We start from the raw sequence: 24,219 nt of genomic DNA on the forward strand, positions 1-24,219 counted from the left end.
TAAAAAATATACCTAAAAACCCTTCCAAACATATAATAAATAAAATACTAACTTAAATTTTATTCATTCATATTTTTCCCAATTTCATGACAAACAACATTAATCTATTAATATAATACACTACCAAATAAATTTCATAAACAATGGAAAATATTGCCTACAACTGGATGTAGGCAGATGAGTACAAAAAAGTAAACACACAAAGTTGCAACACATGGTGGCCCTGCATGGTACAAATCATGTTTACTCATGACTCATGCACATTTTGGATATAATTGGTTTAGCTTATTAATGCAACAAATTACTTCCCAACACATTTGATCAAATTCCCCTGCAAAAAAATATAACAAATTCACATTTAAAAATAGCCTTTTGGTAACATCCTAACAACTGAAAACAATTTATGTTTTTCGCACTTCACAGAACAATATGGAGAAATAGAAATTTACCAGAACGACAAATGATATCACATACAACAGAGGGATACATATTATATGTTAGACTTGCAGTAACAAATCTATAGATATCACATATAAAGTCTCCAAAATTAAGGCATGGCTAAGGAATTTTAACACCCAACCACATACAGGTTCAAGAACAGTGCAAATAAGTACAGACACAGGTACATGAAATAGGCACATGTGGTGATACGATACCCATGATCTCTCCGCCTTTAGATAGCCTCACTAGGATATAGAAAATCAAGTTCATTGGCCTAAGGTTCAAATAAAGTTCATTACAAAATACTCTACTCACATAAACCTTAACTCTGAAAATCTATATACATTATTAACACAATTTCATTACTTACCATACTTATGCAATTCAGATAAGAAAAGGCAACAAATCTATATGCATTGTTGGCACAATTATATTACTTACAATTTTTTTGACACAATTAAATTGCTTACCTGATCTTTAAAACCTGCATTTAGGGACATAACAACACCCCATCTATTTCATGTCGAAGCCATAGAAGTAATATAGAATCCCTCTTTCCACTTTTTGTTTATCCATTTAAATGAAAAAGAATCACTGACCTTGTAAGATTGTTGTGTGTATTGAGTGCCTAGAATACACACAAGCTAGCTTAACAGTAAAGATGTGATCTAGGTCTGGGTGTGATGAAGGACCCTTCCAAGGCCTTTTACTTTCATGATGTGTTAAATTGCATTTTTGAAAGAACATAAATGAATACATCTACATGCTGTAAAGAAGAGGAGCAAAACAACGATCAACAACATAAAATCATAAACGTTGATAACGGAGTTTGTCTAGGAGGGTCTACATCTCTGGGCCCCGGTGTCAAGATGGTGTAGGCTGCTGCATTAAGTGATGTCAATAGTGATGATGTACACAAGAGGTGATGTTGCGATCATAAAACGAACATTCCCTCACACAGGAGTAGCTCTAAGAGAGGTTCCGCTATAAGAACTCTCAGTCAAAATACTCCTATCAGTATGACATAAAACTCATGCATGATGAGCATCCTGCCAACATGGCATAAAAGGGATATCAAAACAAACATGTGCGGCGACACATGAGTATCCCACCAACATACAACAAAGAGATCTCAAAACACAACATGATGAATCATGACAACAAGTACATCACATAGGCGATTCCATGTCACATAAAGCAAGAATCATAAAAATGAGTAAGAAACAAGATCCCACATCAAACATCAACAAGGATCTGTGCAACACACTGCATAAAGAATAAGTACATGAACACATCATATACCTCACAACCAAGGGCCATCTGAAGAAGAGAATGTCAAACTGCTAAAGCTGTTCGGACCCTCGATCTCACAGCATCAATCGCATGATTGCTCACACATGGATGTTGACCCTTGCATTCCACTTAGAAAAGTGGCTGAAGAATAGAATTAGAGAATGAGAAATTTGAATGCGCCATCAGATTTGTGGAATCGAAAAGTGCAAAATTGACTATCCAAAATCTGAATTCTGAGAAGTTGCGAATCTGGGGCTCAAGGAATCTTTTAGATTCCCCTAGATTCCTCAAAGATTCTTCTCCATGGGTGGATGGGAAATCTGCAACTCCAAAGATGAATTTGACTTCGCCATTGTGATCCTTGTGGAAAACCATGAAAAACAACTGTAAACTTGACTATATTCCAACATGGAGAAAAATTACCTCCTTAGGAAAATTGCAAGGATCAATGTTTCGCGCCCTGTTTTTGCAGCAATCATGGTTCCATCCTCATACTGAAAATGGCTGAAAAATGCAGAAATTTGATGGAGACACAGACAACGCCATTGCATTCGTGGTGTCGAGAAGTGTTGAAACCATATAAAATTTGTCAAATTCTGACAAAGTGAAATTTTAGCCCTCCTGAAAAATGCCCAATCATGGTTCCACCCGCATTAAAAATTAACTCATCTCGAAATGCATGCCCACTCCTGGTTTCTCTATCCCTAGGCACACTGGGAAAATGACGGGTTTATATTAAAATTCCGGGTGGATATTTCAATGTGGAAGTTGTTGGCGCGTTGGTTTATGATCTGTTTATTAGGGAGGAGATTGGGTGGTCAAACCCTGCCCCCTCCCATTTTACACAAAAAAATTTAAAACTAACTAAAGGTGATTGGATCGGGCCTGCCTTGGGCAGCTTGCCCACCATACCCACTATATGATGGTGATGAGAGCGGAGGGGGTGGCGGGGTTGGTGGCCCCCACCCCCCTTTTTTTTATATATTTTTTGTTACATAACAAGAATCGTGCATTTTATGGAATTTTTTTTGACCATAGGGGTCATTTTAACGAGGCAACAAATTTTCTTAGAATCTGGTGGCCAGGTTTTGTCCAAACTATGGCCTCCTTAGCCTGCCCAGTCATAAAAAGTTAACCCAACTTTGACTGCTTCTAACTTCCTCATTCGGACTCGGATTGACGAATCGTTCACACCGCCACAATCAGGATGACGAGAACTACAGTCTGGTCCTAGTTCGAGCATAATCCAAGCGTTTTGATTTTTGAGATTTCCTGAGTCCTCTTTGTCCCGTGTGTGTCTCTGGAGTCACCTAGATCAATCCTCCCCATTGAGGAGCTTTTTGTCCTCCAAAAGCATGAAAAATAACCTGCAACTTCTATGTACCTTGTCTGCATCACAAGCGTCCTAAAAAGGTCTCGCTTCCATCTCCTTCACCTTTGTTCTTCGGAGCCTTAAGCGATGAACCGACACCTGTAAACTCTGCAACCTGTATTACATTGTTTCACAAATTACATGCTTGACTTTCATGACCAACTAATGACCCAAACGTCCCACACTTGCCATGAGCTTATAACACATACTCGGTGGTCACGTTTACAACAAGATGGATGCAATACCCTAGCTATGAAAACAAGACCAACATATCATTGTTGCTTTAACAAGGGATGGAAAACACATCATCACTGCAACACATGATTTACAAAGATAAGGCCAAACACTATTGTTCTTCTTTAACAAGTGATGGAAACACGACATCACTTTCACAGTGCAACATGCGACACCAAATAAGACTAGACATCATTGTTGTTGAATAAGTGATGGCAAACACATCATCACTTTTACGTTTTAAAATGCAACAAATGATTTACAAAAGCACGACCATGAAACGACAACATGTCTAGAAACCATTTTTCACTTATCAAGGTGAATAGGTCACCTCCTTGTAGTGGTTTTCCTTTTCGATGAAACTGCTTCACCTGGTTCATACACCGACGCTTTGACTTTAAGGTACTGCTTTGGATGGAGCCTCCAACAAGTGGCTCTTTGATGGCCATTTCTATCGCAATGACCGCAATAGTTTTTCTTCCTCCAGATATGCTTAAAATGTTTCTTTACATGCTATTGAGAGGGTCTTTCACGCCTCATCCTTTTGTGTGCTGCCATTCTTTTCCAACACTTAGAAAATGTATGGCTATGTAATCCACAAAAGGCACATGTTTTTCGATGCCATGTTTTACGTTCATCATTAAAAACATGATTATAATCGAAATGAACATTCGTATGTTGAAAGTGGTTATACCTTTCCTTGCTTTTCTGATGTCATCATGGTGATGAGAGCTTGCCTCAGCTATTTCCTTGCAATAGAAACTACCATGGGATTGTGGGGATGTGTTCCCATCATTCTCTTTCCTCGACCATTTTGATGATGTCTCAGACGAATTTGACACCTTCGAGCATTGTCCTTTAGTGTATCTCAAGCCTTTAAATTGAGGTCTCTTCATAACCTCCAATGGTTGCGTTATGCCTTTGTTATTAACAGCAAGTTCTTCTTCCTTTGCGTGCTTCGTCTTGGTAAGGAGCCTCATGTTTTTCCCTATAATTGGGATCTCCAAATCTCCAACGGAAAGCATACTATGTGAAGACGAAATAGAAAGGAAATCAACATCTTTTACCTCCTCTGTCGGTTTGGAAAGAACTGATGAGAGCTGCTCATCATCTGTTGTTGGTGGTTCGCTAGCTATCTCGGTGCATCCCCCAACTTCCTTCCTGACATACCCAAGTCTTACCTAACAGGGTAATTCTTTTACTTTGATGGGGTTGACAATGCCTTGGCCATTAACACCCAAGCCTTTTCATTCATACCCCATTTTCTTCAATAGTTTGGAGTCAATTCCTGTGGTATGATTTTAAAAAACAAAGAAATCGTCACAAGGAAACATACATGAAGATGGAGAACTACTTTTTACCTCACATGGGTCTCGCTGCAACTTTTCCACGGCCCCGTCCTTTGCTTACAACTGTCATAGCAAACTTTGTTTTTCCTCTTTCTATTCATGTAGACACATCTTCAATTCAACATTCTCTGTTTGAAGATTATGTTCATTTTGCTTCAGTTCTTCCATGGCCTCTTCTGCGACTTGCAATTGAGGCTGCAATCGCTCCTTTTCCTCTGTCTCTTTCTATAGAGTTTCATATATGATTTACACTCTTTTGGAAATGTTGAGCATGGTTTCGTGCATTGCTTTTTCATCCTCCGTCACTGCACATTCTATTGTTCACGCCGCAATTCACATCAACGCAAAGACCGCTCCGATACCACTTGATCCAGGTTCGGGTGTGACGAAGGACCCTTCCAAGATATTTTACTTTCGTAATGTGTTAAATTTCATTTTTAAAAGAACATAAATGAATAGATCTGCATGTTGTAAAGAAGAGGAACAAAACAATCATCAACAACATAAAAACATAAATGTTGATAACGGAGTTCGTCCAAGAGGGACTACGTCTCTGGGCCTCGATGTCAAGAAGGTGTGGGCGGCTACATTAAGTGCTGTCAATAGTGATGATGTTGCGATCATACAAGGAACATGCCCTCACGCAAGAGTGGCTCTAAGAGAGGTTCCGTTACAAGAACTCTCAGTCAAAAGACACCTATTAGTATGACATAAAACTCATGCATGATGAGCATCCCACCAGCATGGCATAAAAGGGATCTCAAAACAAACATGCATGGAGACACATGAGTATCCCATCAACATACAACAAAGGGACCTCAAAACACAACATGATGAATCATGACAACTATTACATCACATAGGCGATTCCGCATCACATCAAGTAGAAATCATAAAAATGAGTAAGAAACAAGATCCCACATCAAACATCAACAAGGATCTGTGCATCACAATGCATAAAGAAGAAGTACATGAACACAACATATACCTCACAACCAAGGGCCATCTGAAGAAGCAGATGTCAAACTACTGAAGCTGTTCGAACCCTCAATCTCACAGCATCAATCGCATGACTGCTCACACATGGATGTTGACACCTGCATTCCACTTAGAAAAGTAGTTGAAGAATATAATGAGAGAATGAGAAAACTGAACACACCATCAGATTTGTGGCATCGAATAGTGCAAAATAGACTATCCAAAATCTGAATTCTGAGAAGTTGAGAATTTGGGGCTCAAGGAATCTTTTAGATTCCCCCTAGATTCCTAAAAGATTTTGCTCCATGGGTGGATGGGAAATCTGCAATTCCAAAGGCGAATCTGACTTCGCCATTGTGATTCCTGTGGAAAACCATGAAAAATGACTGTAAACTTGACTATATTCCGACATGGAGAAAAATTACCTCAGGAAAATTGCAAGGATCATGGTTTCGCTCCCTGTTTTTGCAGCGATCATGGTTCCATCCTCATACTAAAAATGAATGAAAAAAGTAGAACTCTGATGGAGACATGGACAACGCCATTGCGTTCGTGGCATCGAGAAGTGTTGAAACCATATAAAATTTGTCAAATTCTGACAAAGTGAAATTTTAGCCCTCCTGAAAAATGCCCAATCATGGTTCCACTTACATTAAAAATTAACACATATCGAAATGCATGCCCACTCCTGGTTCCTCCATCCCTGGGTGCACTGGGAAAATGATGGGTTTATATTAAAATTCCGGATGGATATTTCAATATGGAAGCTGTTGGCGCGTTGGTTTACGATCCGTTTATTGGGGAGGAGGTCGGGCGATCAAACCCTGCCCCCTCCCACTTTACATAACAACTTTTAAAATTAACTAAAGGTGGTTGGGTCAGGTCCACATTGGGTGGCCCGCCCACCATAACCACTATATGATGGTTATGAGAGCGGAGGGGGTGGCGGGGTTGGTGGCCCCCACCCCCTTTTTTTTATAATTTTTTTTGTTACATAACAAGATTCGTGCATTTTCTGGAAATTTGTTTTTGACCATAGGGGTCATTTTAACAAGGCAACAAATTTTCCCGTAATCTGGCCAGAGTTTTCCGGAATCTGGTGGCTGAGTTCTATCCAAATTGTGGCCTCCTTAAGCCTACCCAGTCATTAAAAAGTCAACCCAACTTTGATTTCTTCTAACTTCCTCATTCGGACTCGGATTGATGAACCATTCACACGACGAGATCTATGCCCTGATCCAAGTTTGAGCATAATTCAAACATTTTGATTTTTGAGCTTTGCTAAGTCCTCTTTGTCCCGTGTGTGTCTCTGGAGCCACCTGGATCAAGATGACAACCCTCAGCTATTGAACCATCAAACTTTGGCAAGGGAAAACAATTACAGAAGCTTACCTTTAGACATGACTACCAGGGGGCTCCCATTGTTGACCCCTGCAATTGCACTTATGTAATAGTTGTTCTCCCATTCTTCCATGATCCATTCCTTCAAAAACATAGCAAGTAATAATAAGTACCACCATAATGTGAAGACCATTAATAATTCTTAGCAAGTTATCACATGCATGTACACATCTTATATGAAGCACATAAAAATATAGCCTTGTAAAGAAATCACTGAGAAAGCTAGTAAATTTGTGCAGTGAATCCATTTCTTACATCCATAATAATAGCCCACAGATTCGAGCAAGAAGTTATGCTACTTATAAAAAGACCATCTTTATTTCCTTTCTCAACGTGTTGCACAAGTCTTGCATTAGTCACATTATAGTGGTATCTCACCACAAAATATAAATAACTTTGATTTTAGAAGTTAACATTAAGATAAATGTATATAAATAGTGTAATATCTCTAATTTAAAGTATCGTCACAACTTAATAGAGGGAAAAAAATGTATCCAAAATTTTCAATCAATAAAGGAGGAAAAGCTCAAAGAATATTTATATATAATCAAATTGAATAATCAAATGACATAGTAAAAGCATCAAGTATCAAAAAGTGAAGAACAACATATTGCTAATCAACCATATTAATAACCTTGTCCCAGACACATACCTTTATTTCATTGGTGACTGAGCATCATAAACATTAATCCACTGTGTGGCCCCCTTATCAAGCTGAAAATTCTTCTTGCACTGCTCAACATCATCTTCCTTCAGAGTCAAATTTTGGAAATACAGTCGAACCTTCTTCTTACGCTGCTCAACATGATCTTCCTTTAGAGTCATCTTTTGGAAATCCTGGTGGATAAGTATTACATAATTAAAAACACATTAGAGAACTTCCACCGCGCACTTCAAAGATAGGATTTCCTACAAAAATAAAAAATCCTTCAGAGCTTCATCAATTTTAATTGCCCTCATATTTGGACTTATGATTCCATCAAAAAGTGTTTAGCATAATAAAACTCTTCATCAAATTCCAAATTCACCACATCTTCTAGAAATTGTTTAAAGGGTAGCGGTAAATCACAGTTGTTATGAATATAATTCATATAAGAATAATAAATGTAAATATAGATATAATAATAATAAATAGTTAGTTAATTAGTAATGAAGAGGCATGTCTTAGAGACATGACCATTCATGAAAGGGCACCTACCTAGGTATATAAGAGGGCCCTCATTGTAATCATTTCACACATCTTTTATACATTCAAAAATTCTTGTATACAATTACTATTTGACTTAGGATGGATACTTACATATTTAGAACAAAATATGGGGGAAATAAGGAATAAATACAATCCTTCAAGGAAGAAATACAAAAATATGTGAATTCCCTAGAAAAGATTCCTAAAAAATATGAAGATTCCAAGAAATCATGAAAATAAAGAGAAAAATTGTTTTGAAACTCAATCACATATTGGGAGTGTTTTAACATAATTGGAGAGAACAAATATTGAATCATTGAACCATAATCATGATTTTTCATCCACATCATCAAGGATTCAATTCAGTACCAAGGAATTATTTCATTATGAAGATCGATATGAGAAACTTTGATGCTAACAATCTTAAAACATGGATATTCCAAATGAATAATTACTTTGATCTACTCCAAGTAACAACCTTACAAAAGGTAAATATGGAATCCACGTATTTAGAAAAAAATCAATTTGTACAATATCATTGGATTTGTGAAAGGAAAAATGATTCTATTGTATCCTTGTCCATTTTTATGGAGGAATTGATATCACATTATGGGCATATTAAGATAAAATACATTATTTATTCAATTGGTAATACTCAGAAAAAAAATTAAAAAAAAAAAAAAAAAAAAAAAAAAAAAAAAAAAATAAATAAATAAATCCAATTACAAATCACATTCAACAGTTCCAAAAGTTGACTCTTAGGGTAAGAAAATTTTCAAAGGATAATTTCAAAGGTGAGAAAATTGAGCTCTTAATCTCTAATAGCATGGAAAATTTACTCAAAAAGGAACGCCATTATGTAATTACACATGTTCATTAGATGTTCAAACTTTTATATAATATGTTCTAGTGGTTCTCAAAAAATTAGTCAACAACCATTCCAATGCATTTGGAGAGATACTTAATGGTCTTCTGCCTTCTAAAAATCATGACTATGCAATTGATTTGAAACCTAGATGTGTAACACCTAACTTTAGCCCTTATAGGTATCCATATGCACAAAAGAGTGAGATTGAGCATATGGTTCAAGAAATGTTAGAGATTGGCATCATTCAACCTAACTAGGGTGCTTTCTTTTCCCTAGTGGTGATGATTATAAAAGATTATGGTTCATGGTGTATGTGTCTTGATTACATAAATATCAACAAAATAAAAGTCAAAGATAAGTTTCATATTCCTATGGTCGATGAATTATTAGATTAATTGCATTGAGAAATGCTCTTTACTATGTTGTCTCTCCATTCAAGATATCATCAAATCAGAATGAGGCAAGAACATATTCCCAAAAATACCTTTCGAACATGTGAAGGTCGTTATGAATTTTTGTTTATGCCATTTGAAATTAATAATGCACCTTCAACATTTCAAATCTTGATGAATTCTATTTTCAAACCCTTAGAAAATTTGTTTTAGTGGTTTCTACAATAAATCTTGCGAAGAGCATGTACAACATTTTGACAAGGTCTTCACACTACTAAAAGAGCAACAACTATGCACAAATCCTTCCAAGTGTGACTTTGGGGTTCAAGAAGTGGATTATTTGGGTCAAACTGTATCTCATGAGAGTGTCAAAGTGGACCCTTACAAAATTAAAGCTATGCTGGAATGGTCAATCTCCAAACCTTGAAGAAAGTTAGACGAATCTTAGGATTGACAAGTTAATATCACAAGTTTTCGAAGAAGTCTGGTCAAATAGCATCGCCTCTAACAAAATTATTAGATAATGAAGCATTTACTTGGACTCAAAATGTAACCAAAGCTTTTGAAAAAATTAGAGAAGCTATGTGTATAACTCCCATCTTGTCCACACCTAACTTGAAAAAAATCTTCATTGTGGAGTGTGATGTCTCAAGTCATGGATTTGGGACAATTTTGAGGCAAAAAAGAAGGACCCTTGCATTTGAGAGTACCCAACTTAAAGGAAAGAAAATACTCAAACCCATCTATGAAAAATAAATGTTGTCCATGATACATGCAATTAATAAATGGTGTCCATACATTATAGGAACACACTTCAAAGTGAAAACATATTATGATAGTTTGAAGTACTTCTTGAAGCAAATACTAACTTAAGAGAAGAAACAAAAATGGGTTACAAAGGTGTTATTTTATGACACTAAAATTATCTACAAAAATTGAAAACAAAATATCGTGACAAATGTACTCTTAATGAAAGAAGAAGACACAAAGGGTTTACTATTTCCTATACAATTTTGCAATTTGACTAGACGGACAAAGCAACAATAGAATGGTAGCAAGATGAGAACGTGTGCAAGACCATTCAACAAATACAGGAGGACCAAAATGCAATAAAAAAAATTTAAGTGGAGGAATGATTTTTTGTGGTATCAAAGGCGTATCAAAGGCCGCTTATACTTACATATGAATTTTCAACTCAAAGAGAAGGTTCATTTGGAATTGCACTCCTTTTTTGTATGAGGACCTTCAAGGTTCATGAAAACATATTTTCAGATGAAGAAATATTTTTTCTATGAAGGTCTTAAGCATATGTGCAAAAATCTGTGGTTGAATGTGTGATCTGCCAACAAAGTAAGAGAAAGACAATCTAGATCCAAGGTCTTATACAACCATTATCCATACCAAGATAGTGTTTGTTATCACCAAAGAATTGATCATCTAGCCTAATTTACTAGATGGATCAAAGTACACCATGTAAAGCCAATTTTACCATAGTAAAATTGCTTTCACTATGAGAAATAAACCTAATAAACCACCTTTATTAAGTAATTTATAGTAAAACCCATGAAGAATAATTAAATAAATCACTATTTATTTGATTTTCGTATAGGAATAATTAATTAACCCATTTTTTTATTATTATTCCTTGTCAAATTTGATCCAATCATGAAAAATAATCAGATAAATCATTATTTAACTTCTTTTTCTCTGAGCATAATTAATTATTATTCTTTGTTAAATTTGACTAAATCCCTTAGGAATAATTAAATAAATCCTTATTTGTTTATTATTCCTTAACTAATTCATTGAGATGATAAACAAATCATTTATTTATTTATTATTTCTAAATAAAAGTTTAAATACTTTTTCCCTCCTAAACAAATATAATAAAATATTCCAAGTGGTAATTCCAAGAATGGGATCAATAATATTTTATTATTGCTCATTATTCGAGGATAACTCAATATTTTGTTATAAATAGGAGGGGTTTCCATTCATTATTCACTTTTGATTATTTTCATTGTTGCACTCACTGTTATAACTCTGATTATTTTCATTATCGCACACCATATTTTTGCTGGGTTTATGCATTATAGAGGAGAGAGACTTTACAGAAGCTAAAAGCGTTTGAGGATTGCCAAGAACCCATCCCATAGAGGGCGACTGGTAACATATATTTGTTCCCTTCATAGGTGTTATAATAAAATCATTCTTTATATATCTGGTTTCCATTGGATGCTTTGTGGTTATTACTCTTTATTTCACTGTTTAACTATGATTGCAACATAGATCAAAATTTTGGTAGGTTTTGTTTCTATCAATAGCTGCAGATCTACAATTTTTAGTAGTCATTTTCATTGTTGAGATTGTTTGTCATCCATGATCTTAAGTGGGTTCTTTTCATACATCATTGAGAAGAAAACACTACAACAAATTGGCGACTCCGCTAGGTTTTATACTTCAGATCCAAAAACCTGGGTGACCTTTGGTTTTCAACTTAGGGTTTCCTCTTTTTTCTCTTCTATTAATGTTTCCTAGTTTTTTAACCCTAGATATGATAAATTTCTGACTCCCTTAAGATTTCTGGTTGTTTCCACAAGTCACAAGAACCAGTCATGGCAAAGGCAACGCTTTTTTCTGAAATTTGTAGACTGGAAGTCTCGGAGCAAAAATCACAGTTTTTAGCCAAAAAGGTCCGATCTGGACTCTAGAATGCGGCTTTTTGTCCAATAAGTGTGATTTCATCAAAAAACAGGTCAAAACCTATGATTTCTGGGTTTTAGGGTTTCTCTTAGATTTGTTTCTCGGTTTTACTAAGAGTTGTTTGCTAGGTGTCTAACCTCTGTCTCATCTCGCTCAGGCCTTGATCCATTATGTTTTACTCGTCGAAGTTGAATTTAGCCTCCCTTAGGGTTTCTAGTACACTCTTCCTTTCTAGGAGGAGTTTCGCTGAGTGAGAAGTCTGAGTTTCTGCAACACTTTCAGCCACATTTTCCAGATCTGTGGCCTTTTGTTTCAGATATGATAAGATAGGTTGATACCATCCATAGTTTCACATTCGAACTTGTTTGGTCATTCCCTTAGGGTCCCATCGGTTGCCCTAGGTGTTTCATCCACCTCCCTAGCTTTTTGTAGTGATTTTCCCCTCTGGTTTTTTGTTGTTGCTACACCACTTTCCAGCAGCTTAGAGTCACTTAATCCTAGTCGCACTGACATTCAGATCTCTTGACCATTTCAGTGCATTTTCCATCAGTTTAGCCACCTAGCAATATAGTGTTTACAAACCCAGTTTGGGTGGGGTTTAGTTAATTCTTTTGCTGTTTATTTTCTGCTATTTATTTCAATTTATTTACAACAAGTTTTTTCCTTTTTTACAAACATGATTTGGGATTAATCAATTAATACACTTGCACACACAAGCACACCTTAAGCGAAGGGTGTTTGGTTTACACCGCCAAGCCAAGACTTAACATAATAAATTTATCTCACCACATCAGAGACAAAAGATATATTGTTGATCTCCCTTCACCCTTTCCATGTTCCGTGTGTCCTTGCATCATTACGCCACCAAGGTGTTAGTCACGGAGACTATTAGGCCTTCACCCCTAGTTTTCGCTTGGGTGTATTAATCCTCCCTATCGGGTTCGAGTTCATAGCCCTTCGAGTCCCCATTCTAACTCTTCTTGTGGTCCTTTTGATTCCTCATTTGATTTCGAACCTCCTTCACCACACATCATCACCATGTATAGACCCACAACAGGTGTAGGACCCCAATATGGTGGTGCCTCCGGTGCTATACCTGTGGTCACATTAGGTAGAACTGTCTCAGGAACCGTTCCGGCAGCCCCCATGCTCCCCTTTATGGTTGGGTTAAGTCTATCGGATATAAACTAGTTGATAAACGACCCCATACACCATGATGTTGGTTGGCTCTCTATGCCGACTAAGCTTCCCTTAGACATCCCAAAGTTTGAGGGTATTGCTAGAGAGGATCATACCAACCATGTCCAATCCTTCCACATGTGATTTTCATCCAACTCCATAACCTATGACTCCATTTGTCTTCGGCTTTTCCAATGCACGCTCACTGGAGATGATACAAAATGGTATGTAGACTAGCTCACCACCTCTCATTCCATTTTCGTGACAATTGCTAAAGTGTTCTTGTCCTATTTCTAGTTACCTCTCAGGTATGACACTGGTACTGAGCTTTTGACCACATTTTGTCAATCCTCCGCTACTTGCCTCTCTAACCATGTTCAAGAGTGGAGTCGAAGGAGGAGCACATGTTGTGCCCCACCTTTCAAAGACCGTGTTTATCTAGATTGGTTTCTCAAGAGCCTTTTATCCCCCATCAGGAAATATGTCGTGTCCCATTTTCCTCAAATCGAGGAAGAAGCTCTCCAAACCGCTTTGAGATATGATCTGATTTATACTCAATCAGGTTATGTTTATACCATTATTCCAGACCTCCCTCATCTTGGCAGTGCTAATGCACTGGGGGCATCTCACACTGCCGATGGTATCGTCGGAGCCATTTCACACTCTTCACCATATTCTTAGCAGAGTTATGGCTACCCGCAGGGGGGCACTAGTTCCTCCAACATTTTTGCCCCAAGTGGTAATTCCAAGAATGGGATCAATAATATTTTATTATTGCTCATTATTCAAGGATAACTCAATATTTTGTTATAAATAGGAGGTTTTTCCATTCATTATTCACTTTTGATTATTTTCATTGTTACACTCACTATTGTAACTCTGATTTTTTTCATTGTCGCACACCATATTTTTGTTGGGTTTATGCATTATAGAGGAGAGAGACTCTACAGAAGCTGAAAGCATTTTAGGATTTCCAAGAACACATCCCATAGAAGGGGATTGGTAACATATATTGTTCCCTTCACAGGGGTTACAATAAAATCATTCTTTACATATCTGGTTTCCATTGGATGTTTTGGGGTTATTACTCTTTGATTCACTGTTTAACTATGATTGTAGCATAGATCAAAATTTTGGCAGGTTTTGTTTCTATCAATAGCTGTAGATCTACAATGTTTAGCAATCATTTTTGTTGTTGAGATCATTTCTCATCCACGATCTTAAGTGGATTCTTTCGTACATCATTGAGAAGAAAACACTACAACAGTGTTGGGAATAAGTTTCAATGGATTTTATATGTTTACCCAAATCTAAAGAACGTCATTATGGTAGAGGTATATCAACTGATAAATTATGTTCATTTTTTCTCTCTTTCTCATCCTTTCAAAACAATTATAGTGGAAGAAGCATTCATCAAAACAATCCAAAAGCTAAATGGAATCCCAAAGATTATTATAAGTGATAGAGGTCCAATTTCTACTGTTTTTTTTTATTGAATTGTTTTCTTGTTTGAGTACTCAATTGGCTCACAACTCATCTTACCATCCTCAATCAGGTGGGAAAATTAATATTGTGAATAAATATTTAGAATGATATATTTTTTTCCTTGCATCTGATAAACAAACACAATAGGTCAAATGGTTTCATTTGACAAAAGAACTTAAAGGGACTTAGAAGGGACCACATCACCATTTAAAGGGACTTAAAAGGTTCAAGAAGAGGAGGACCATATCGATAACCAAAAAGAGGTTCTTGAACTATTGAAAGGCAACCTTTTTATAGCATAAAAATAGGATGAAAGAAAAAGTAGATGAACATCACAATGAAAGGGAATTTGAAGTGGGGCATTGGGTATTTTTAAGACTACAACCATATAAATATATTTCCCACGAAAACATAAGAAGTACTGTAAATTAGCATGAAGGTATTGTGCCCCTTATAAGGTGTTATAGAGAATTGGAAGTATGGCTTATTAATTGGAATTTCATCCTGTTGAGAAATGGCAACAAGAAATTCTAGTTTAATTTGTCCTTGAATTAAGCTGAGAATTAAAATCAAATTATATTCTCATGGCAACTTGTAAATAATTATTTAAGTTTAATTAACTTAATTATCTTAGGAATTCAAGTTGGAAGTATTTTTGTAGTCATGTATATGTTCTCCCTAAATTTTATGGGTCTGGGATTACTTTATTTGAGTTGTAATTAAATAATTGAGTTTGACTAAGTTATAGATAGTTAAACTAGCTCTAACTGTTTGTGGAACTAGTAGAGGATTAGTAGTTAGTTGGTGCATTATTGCATCATCAGGTGATACTCTAGCTAACTGAAAATTCCCTCATGAGAAACCCATGCATGTTAGTTCAGAGAAAGACCCAATTGAGACTAGGTTGCAGGGACAATGTACTATTAGTTGTATTATGATCCGAGTTGTACAAATCATGCATGCAATAAGGAAAACGACCTAATTTGGATCATGTAGTTATGAAAGCATGAATTCCCAATTAAATATGGGCTATTCATCCTATGAATTGTATAAGAAAATAGGGGCTTCATAGGTAGTATAATTCGCTAAATATTGGCTTGAGTGGGCTTGAGAGGCAGGGAGTCGATCATACTCGTGCAAGAATTGTTCTACTGAGAAAAAGCTTTGTATTATCACTAAGATTTCTGATGAATGCAATCGATAGTTAGAGTTTTGAGCAGTGGCTTTACCGAGATAAATTATTGTGTTATGTTCCATTCATTATGTTCCTCTTGTTCATTATTGTTTTCATCGATCTATTGGTTTCTACAATTTAAAAAGTAGAGTAGATTCTTGTCTTATGTTTTAGTACATTACATGAGTTGTGAATCTACAAGAAAATATACATGGTATCAGTGCTGAAGAGAATATATTGGAGGAGATTTCAAAGTTTTTGAGTTCAGGGTTACAGGTGAAATTTGAATTTGCAATACATACTTCATGATCGACAGATGGCATTCTACAGTTTGTGGCTCGAGTATGCCTTGGAAGGAAACTAAAATTATAAAGCCTTGGAGGATAGGATGGAGGCCGTGTTGGAGGATAATGGCATGAAAGAATCCATTGATCAATACATTCTTAAGCCACCAGCATCAAATGAAAAATATTTGGTCGAATTGAGGAAGTGTGTTGCAAAGGCGAGGTGGATAATCCTTGAGGGAGTTCGAGACCACATTGTCTCAAGTCTTCATGGAAAGGAGACTCTGTATGCTATGTGGAAAGCACTAGCAGACCTTTTCTAAAATAAAAATGACCATAGGAAGTTGGCACTGAAAGACAAGCTTCGAAAACTTAAGATGGAGAAAAACAAGACCATTCTAAAATACTTGACCAAGTTCACAACTTGTAGAGATGAACTTGGAAGTGTTGGAATAGCCATTCCTAAGGATGATATGTTGAGACTAGGTCTCCTAGGCCTTCCTAAGAGTTGGAATAGCTATCAAAACTCTGTGAATGGAAGGGAGAAGCTGTTAGATAGGGAAAATCGTGGTCGGATTTGATGCAGGAGGAGATCAAAAGGAACACTGGAGATGGTTCCTCATCAAAGAATGATGATGAGGAAAATTGTGCCTTAGTAGGTAAGGAAAGGAAGGGGAAAGGGATGGCGTCCCATTCCAAATTAGATGCTTTCCATGGAGGTAAGAAGAAAGACATGTTGAAAGTTAAGTGCTTTCATTGTCATCAGCTGGAACATTTTGCTACAAATTGTCCTCTCACGAAGTCCAAGAAGAAGTATTTAGGAGGAGCAGTGGGTGAGGCTTTGGCATCTCAATTCTGATTGGATTTTACTCTCATTGAGTGCATGGTGTCATCAATGATGGGTAGTGTATGGTACCTTGAAAGTGTATGTTACACAGCATTTTGTCACACCTCATACACTTCCCTGTGACATACCCTAAAATTCACAAAACATGACCCTAATGCAGTGTACTCATCCATATATGCAGTTCAGATCCTTCCTAAGACATTGATTAGAAAATTCCTTGAGCTTCCCCTGAAGGAAATAGCTCTTAAACCCTAATTTGAGAATCATTGCTCTTGTGAGGTTAAAAACCTCAATGGTCTCTTGTTGCACTATACTAGACCCACGATGGCATTGCTCTGTTTTCTCATATACCCGCGATGATCCAAAAAAGGAAATTTTCCCAAAGAGGTTGAGAACCCTCATGATCTAGATGCTTCCAAAGCGGTGAGTTGCAGGTTATTTAACATAGATGAGGTCATATTCTCCCAACTTGGCCTCTTGGTCTTATCCCTATGAGCTACCTCCTTGAGATGAGGGCTTACTCCTATATTTGGAGAGATCCTAACTCCATTTCCCAACCTATATATTCATCCTCTCCCATTCCAAAATGGTTAGAGGTTGGTTGGTCAGGTTAGAGGCTGGGTTGGTCTATGTCTATTTTCACCCTTATGGTAAGATTGTACCTATAAGCTACTCATTTGGCTTGGAGAAGGAGTGCTTGGAGAGCTTCTCTTGGACTTGGATATTCATTTCAAGGAGAACCTATCAACATCAAGGCTTGGTTGTATGCTTCCTCCTTTTTTATATTAATATACAACTGTTGGTTCATTTTCCCTAAATGTGTAAGCTCATGTATCATTTAGCTTAACATTCTTTGATCAATTAAGTAGGTTACTTTTGAATATGTTATTTGTATTTGCATGCCTTGTTGTGTATTGATCTCTTGTGTAGGTGCATAAATGTTGTGAGTAGCAGGAACGAACCCGTGACACAAGTGATTCAAGGTCTCCAACAAAGGGGATCAAGATAGCATAAGAATGAGGTAGTCCATCTTCTTCATCTCTCTTTTCAATTGTAACTTAGGAAAGTGTTTAATAGATTGTCACTTCGGTTGCTAGACCCACTCATTGGGCTAGAGGGATTTTCTCTGTTTGTAGAGAGGATTTCCCTAGACAATAGATCGTGGTCGGATTTGATGTAGGAGGAGATCAGAATGAACACCAGAGATGGTTCCTCATCAAAGAATGATGATGAGGAGAATTGTGCCTTATTAGGTAAGGAAAGGAAGGGGAAAGGGAAAGCTTCCCATTCCAAATTAGATTCTTGCTATGGTGGTAAGAAGAAATACATGTCAAAATTTAAGTGATTTCATTTTCATGAGCTCAGACATTTTGCTACAAATTGTCTGCTCACAAAGTCCAAGAAGAAGTCTTTAGGAGGAGCGGTGGGTGAGGCTTTGGCATCTCAATTAGAATTGGATTTTACTCTAATTGAATGCATGGTGTCATCAATGATGGGTAGTGTATGGTACCTTGAATGTGGAGCTTCATTCCACATGATTGGTGACAAGGAGTTGTTCAGTGGCATGGAGGAGAAGGATCTCGAGATGGGTGACGATGGGAGGTATAGTGCTATAGGATTGGGCACTGTTATTTTTCAAAGGGATCATGGAGCTACTCTCACCTTGAGGGATGTTATGTATGTTCCCGGGTTGAAGAACTTAGTCTCAGCCACCATGTTAGTGGATAGAGGCTATGATGTGATCTTTAGCAAAGGAAAGGCATTACTTAGACACATAGCCATGGGTCACATAAGGAATATTGGGATTCAGGTGAAGAATTTATATAAGTTGGAGGGAGAGGATTGTGCTATTTTGAGCAAAAAACCAGAGATGGTGCAGAGCCGAGACATTAGCGAGTTGTGGCATAAGAAATTAGGCCACTTGCATCATGGGGATTTGAAAATCATGCAACAGATTTCTATTGGGATTCCCAAAGGTACACTAGAGCAAGTTCATACATGCAAGGGATGTAATTGGGAACATACACCAAGGCTTCCTTTCACGTCGAAGACAGTCCAACATAGGCTATTCTAGAGCAAGTCCATTCATATATGTGTGGACCATTCTCAAAAACATCCACGACAAAACATAGGTTTTATGTTATATGTTTTGATGACTTTTCTCGTAAATGCTGGATATTTTTCATGCAGAAGAAGGATCAAAATTTCACAAAGTTTTAAAAATTTAAAGCATTGGTTGAGAAAGAGTTGGGCAAGAAGGTTAAAGCTCCGAGGAGTGATAATGGTGGTGAGTATGTCTCAAATGATTTTAAGAACTTCTTTGTAGCAGTAGGGATCAAATGGGAGTTGACGACACCCCATAACCCACAGCAGAATGGGGTGGACGAGAGGAAGAACAGAAGCATTGTAGGGGCATCATGGGTAATGTTGCATGACTTGGGCCTACAACTACACTTGTGGGCTGAGGCATGCAACATAATAGTTTATTTGCTTAATAGAATCTCACATCGAATACTTGGGATGAAGACACCATAGGAGGATTTCCAAGATAAGAGGCCAGATGTTGGTCACTTCATGATTTTATGGTCATCGATATATTTCCATGTGACCAAATATGCATGGAAGAAGCTTGAGTCGACATAAGAGTTGGGGATATTTGTGGGGTACACTGATACATCTCACAACTATAGGGTGTACTTGTCGACTAGCAGGATGACAATGGTTCACAAGGATGTCAAGTTTGATTAGCAAAAGGTCATGTGAGTTTCCCTTGAGAGAGAGCTAAAAATACATGTGGTTGAGGAACTGTTGGTTCCTAAGATTGAGGAGCTTAAGATTGATGTGGAACAACCACATGCATAGGATACGTGAGTGGAGACATCCACTCAGGAAGATTCTTCCAGAGATGGGAGAAAGCGCACTAGAGAGGTTGATAGAATGTTGTATGATGCACGAGAGAATGTGGGAGCACCCACATCTCAGTGCAAGCAGAGGAGGTCACCCGAGAGGTTCAGAATAGATATTAATAAAATTCACAAGGAAATATATCCATTTCCATATGTAGAGGAAGAAATCGTATTTAGTTAAGAGGTGGAAGCATAGAAGGATCCCATAGAAGAGTAAGAGGAAGAGATGGATCTTGAGAAAGACAAGGACCACAATGTCATTATTGTCATAATTTAGGAATCTTGATAAATATTGTTATGCAAACTTATATGATAATGAACATAAACGTTGAAATATGGTTGTTAAAGAAATAGAAAATGATAAGTTATCCATATAAAGTTTGATGGCACATAATGAATAAAATGAAGCATAGTATATTGATTCAAGATGTTCAACTCATATGATATCTCAAGAGGAATTTTTTACTAGAAGAAATGATAATTATTCTAGTAAAGCCATATTTAGCGATGGTAATGTTTTAGAAGTGAAAAGGAATTATACAATTGCAATTCTAGCATTGCATGGAAGAAAGAAGTTTATTGATGACAAATTGTGTACACCAACATTGAGAAAGAACCTATTATTTGTGGGATAGATAATGGAGCAAAACTACAAGTTAGTCTTTGATAGTAAATAATGCTTACTTCTAGATTAGTTAAATAAAAATATTGTTGTAGCAAGAGGAGAAATGACTGAAGACATAATTTTCAAGATTTCCTTTGAATGAAGCCACTCACACGACTTGTATTAGTATAATGGTAGCTTATTGTTTATCATCTAATGAACATGTGTAATTACATAATGGAGTTCCTTTTTGAGTAAATTTTCCTTGCTATTATAGCTTAAGAGCTCAATTTTCTCACCTTTGAAATTATCCTTTGAAAATGTTCTTACCCTAAGAGTCAACTTTTGGAACTATTGAATGTGATTTGTAATTGGATTTTTTTTAATATTACCAATTGAATAAATAATGTATTTTATCTTAATATTCCCATAATGTGATATCAATTCCTCCATAAAAATGGACCAGGATACAATAGAATCCTTTTTCCTTTCACAAATCTATTGATATTATACAAATTGATTTTGTTCTAAATACGTGGATGCCATATTTACCTTTTGTAAGGTTGTCACTTTGTGTAGATAAAAGTAATGATGCATTTGGAATATCCATGTTTTAATATTGTTAGCATCAATGTTTCTCATTTCAATCTTCAGAATGAAGTAGTTTTTTGGTACTGAATTAAATCCTTGATGATGTGGATGAAAAACCATAATTATGGTTTAGTGATTCAATATTTGTTCTCTCTAATTATGAAAAAACACTCCCCATATGTGATTGAGTTTCAACACAATTTTTCTCTTTATTTTCATGATTTCTTGGAATCTTCATATTTTTTTAGGAAGATTTTCTAGGGAATTCACATATTTTTGTATTTCTTCCTTGAAGGATTGTATTTATTCCTTATTCCCCCCATATTTAGATCTAAATATGTAAGTATCCATCCTAAGTCAAATAGTAATTGTATACAAGACTTGTTGAATGTATAAAAGATGTGTCAAATGAATACAATGAGGGCCCTCTTATATACCTAGGTAGGTACCCTTTCATGAATGGTCATGTCTCTAAGACATGCCCCTTCATTACTAATTAGCTAACTATTTATTATTATTATATCTATATTTACCTTTAGATATGAATTATATTCATAACAACTGTGATTCCTGCTACCCTTTAAACAATTTCTAGAAGATGTGGTGAATTTGGAATTTGATGAAGAGTTTTATTATGCTAAACAAATTTCACTTTTTGATGGAATCATAAGTCCAAATATGAGGACAATTAACATTGATGAAGCTCCGAAGGATTGTTAATTTTCGTAGGAAATCCTATCTTTGAAGTGCACGGTGGAAGCTCTCTAATGTGTTTTTAATTTGGTAATGCTTATCCACCAAGATTTTCATAAGTTGACTCTAAAGGAAGATGTTGTTGAGCAGTGTAAGAAATAGGTTTGACTAGATTTCCAAAATTTGACTCTGAGGGAAGATGTGTTGAGCAGTGTAAGAATAATTTTTCAGCTTGATAAATGGGCCACACCGTGGATTAATGTTTATGATGCTCGATCACCAATGAAACAAAGGTATGTGTCTAGGACAAGGTTATTAATATGGATGATTAGCAATATGTTGTTGTTCACTTTTATACTTGATATTTTTACTATGTCATTTGATTAGATATAAATATTCTTTGAGATTTTCCTCCTTTATTGATTGGAATGGATACTTTTTTTCCCTATATTAAGCTGTGATGATACTTTAAATTAGAGATATTACACTATTTATATACATTTATCTTAATGTTAACTTATAAAATCAAATATATCTATATTATGTGGTGAGATACCACTATAACGTGACTAATGCAAGACTTGTGCAACACGTTGAGAAAGGAAATAAAGATGGTATTTTTATAAGTAGTGTAGCTTCTTTCTCGAATCCATGGGCTATTATTATGGATGCAAGAACTGGATTCACTACACAAATTTACTAGTTTCCTTAGTGCTTTCTTCACAGGGTTATATTTTTATGTGCTTCATATAAGATGTTTACATGCATGTGCTAACTTGCTAAGCATCATTAATGGTCTTCACATTATGGTGGTAATTATTATTACTTTCTATTTTTTTGAAGGAATGGATCATGGAAGAATGGGACAACAACTATTACATAAGTGCAATTGCGGGGGCCAACAATGGGAGCACCTTGGTAGTCATGTCTAAAGGTAAGCTTCTGTAATTGTTTTCCCTTGCCAAAGTTTGATGGTTCAATAGTTGAGGGCTCTCATCTTTACTATTAAGCTAGCTTGTGTGTATTCTAAGCACTCAGTACACACAACAACCTTACAAGGTCGGTGATTCTTTTCCATTTAAATGGATAAAAAAAAATTGGAAAGAGGGAATCTATATTACATCTATGGCTTCGACATGAAATAGATGGGGTGTTGTTATGTCCCTAAATGCAAGTTTTAAAGATCAGGTATGTAAGTTAATTGTGTCAACAAATTTGTAAGTAATATAATTGTTCCAACAATGCATATATATTTGTTGCCTTTTCTTATTTGAATTGGGTAAGTATGGTAAGTAATGAAATTGTGCTAATAATTTATATATATTTTCAGTGTTAATGTTTATGTGAGTAAAGTATTTTGATTTGATATTTTTGGATCCATCACATTGAAATTGGTATACATTTGTTACCTTTTTAGATTCGTGTAGCTTATTGTAGCAATGAATTTTATTTGTACCTCAGGCCATTGAACTTGATTTTCTATATCCTAGTGAGGCTATCCAAAGGTGGAGGGATCATGGCCATTGTATCACTGCCTGTACCTATTTCATGTACTCATTTCTGTACGTATTTGCACTGTTCTTAAACCTATTCGTGGTAAGGTGTTAAAAGTCCTTGGCCATGCCTCAATTTTGGATACTTTATATGTGATGTCTATAGATTTTTTACTGCAATTTCAACATATAATATGTATCCCTTTGTTGTATGTGGTATCATTTATCGTTTTGGTAAATTTCTATTACTCCATATTGTTCTGTGAAGTGAGAAAAACATAAATTGTTTTCAATTTTCAAGATGTTCACACTTCATAGAACAATATGGAGAAATAGAAATTTACCAGAACAACAAATGATATCACATACAACAGAGGGATACATATTATATGTTGGACTTGTAGTAAAAAATATATAGACATCACATATAAAGTCTCTAAAATTGAGGCATGGCTAAGACTTTTAACACCCAACCACGTACAGGTTCAGGAACAGTGCAAATAAATACAGAAATAGGTACGTGAAACAGTTACATGCAATGATATGATACCCATGATCCCTTCGCCTTTGGATAGCCTCACTAGGATATAGAAAATCAAGTTCAACAACCTAAGGTACAAATAAAATTCATTACTACAATAAGCTACATGAATCTAAAAAGGTAACAAATATATACCAATTTCAATGTGATGGATCGGAAATATCAAATCAAAATACTCTACTTACATAAACCTTAACTATGA

General features: G+C 36.1%; 1 pseudogene; it reads right to left on the reverse strand.

The window, feature by feature from the left end:
- Positions 1 to 321: 321 nt before the first annotated feature.
- On the reverse strand, positions 322 to 13,368 carry LOC149257397 (casein kinase 1-like protein HD16; annotated as a pseudogene).
- Positions 13,369 to 24,219: the final 10,851 nt, after the last annotated feature.

Source organism: Pinus tabuliformis, chromosome 6 (genome assembly GCF_031772625.1).
Source record: "Pinus tabuliformis cultivar Carrire ecotype Pingquan chromosome 6, CPIR1, whole genome shotgun sequence".
Classification (NCBI taxonomy): domain Eukaryota; kingdom Viridiplantae; phylum Streptophyta; class Pinopsida; order Pinales; family Pinaceae; genus Pinus; species Pinus tabuliformis.